Source organism: Echinops telfairi, unplaced genomic scaffold (genome assembly GCF_000313985.2).
Source record: "Echinops telfairi isolate 266 unplaced genomic scaffold, ASM31398v2 ScPeMD7_2;HRSCAF=8, whole genome shotgun sequence".
NCBI lineage: Eukaryota > Metazoa > Chordata > Mammalia > Afrosoricida > Tenrecidae > Echinops > Echinops telfairi.
The window spans coordinates 567,561-569,168 of NW_022103898.1; positions in this window are offsets into that span (position 1 = coordinate 567,561).

The following is a 1,608-nucleotide window of genomic DNA, read 5'->3' on the forward strand; positions in this document are numbered from 1 at the left end:
GCCGAGTCGGCGGGCCGAGTGGCCTGGCCGGGCCGAGGAGCGCCGCGCGGCATGCCGGGAAGCGCAGTCCTCAGCGCCGCCCCGTTGCCTCGGCGATGCGGCCAGCGCGCAGCCACGGACTACAATTCCTAGAGGGCCGCGCGCGAACGGAATCGCTTGCCTCGCCCGCCTCCCTGGGTCCTAAGCCCAGGCATCCCACGGAGGAACGCAAGTTCGAGTCTCCGGCCCTCCGGAAGACTGGGTCTGTAAAATGTGGATACTTTTCGTGTGGCGCCCACGGAATGGTTTGCATAAAACAATATTGAAATCCAAGTGTTTTGTGAACTGCCCCTCCCATAATAAAGGAACAGTGAGCGACCTTTTCTCCCCTCCTAGGGCGCACTCATCTACCTCGGGGGTCGTCAGGGGAGCGGGAGGCCAGCTGCCGTGAGGGGGATCAAGGAGGGAGCTGCGCTCAGGCTGAGCTCAGGCGTAGTGGCTGCTGCTGGGCGCGGGTGCCGAGCTTCGGCCGGGCCTGGACCTGGTCTATGGCCTTAGAGAGTGGAGGTGGCCCGGACGTTAAGCTCGACACTGCTGAGAGGGGACAGAGCAGATGACTGCCACACTGTAAAGACAAGCCAGCTGTGTGGACTTCTTGGAAGCGGTGTGGGTGGTGGGTGTGGTGCTGGTCTACCTGCAGTCTGTGCCCCTGGTCCCAGCCTCTCCTGAGACCCCACTCTCACCTCCACAACCAGCACTCCCCTATGGAAGGGTGGGAGGCCAAGAGACAACCCAGATCCTTCAAGGTCCCAAGCACTGGTAGGGCTGGGGTGGGGGCACAGGCAGGCTGGTACGGTCCCTGCAGGCAACCACGGGGAGGGCCTCAGGACACAGAGAGCCCAAAGATGAAGCTGTCCTCCCAGAGGAAGGCCAGCAGGGTGGCGCCTCTGTCATGGCTGCCCAGTGCCTGCGGGCCACCCCCTAACCTGCAGGGCCTGGATCACCAGACCCTCTGGCTCCTACAGGGAGGCTGGGGGTACGAGGCCAGGTGTTGCCGGCATAGATTCCCATTCGGCATGGTGACATGCCATGACCCTCCTGGGTAGAGCTGGTATGGTGAGAATGCCGAGACTTCTCCCTGGCAAGGCCTGGCCCCTTACAGCTGCCAGGGCCGGGCCTTGCTCCACAAGCAACTGCAAACCCTTATCTGCCTGGTCGACTCCATTCTGGTGGCTGGCCTCGCCGCCTCTCCACCTGGGCTGAGGGCTTCCCTCCTGAAGGATCAGGGGCAAGGTGGGCCACGGGTAAATCGAGGGGAACTGGATGTCCCCCTCCACGTCACCAGAACCGCTGGCGCTGCCTACAGAGGCCAACCTGGCTGTGAGGGAGAACCTTGGAGACAAGGGGACTCAAGCCCCTGGGAAATAGCCCAGTAGGCGTGTGTGTGTGTGTGTGTAGGAGATGCTGGAGGCCTGTGATGTTTTCAGCTGTTCATCCTCCTGGTGGGCAAATGGAGGGTTTTGCAGGGGTGGAGGGAACCACCTAGCATTGCTGGGTTCCTGGGGTGGGGTGGTGGTATTGTTATTCAAAGTCAAACCCACCTCTGGTGGTTGGGGGAGCTGTGTGCCA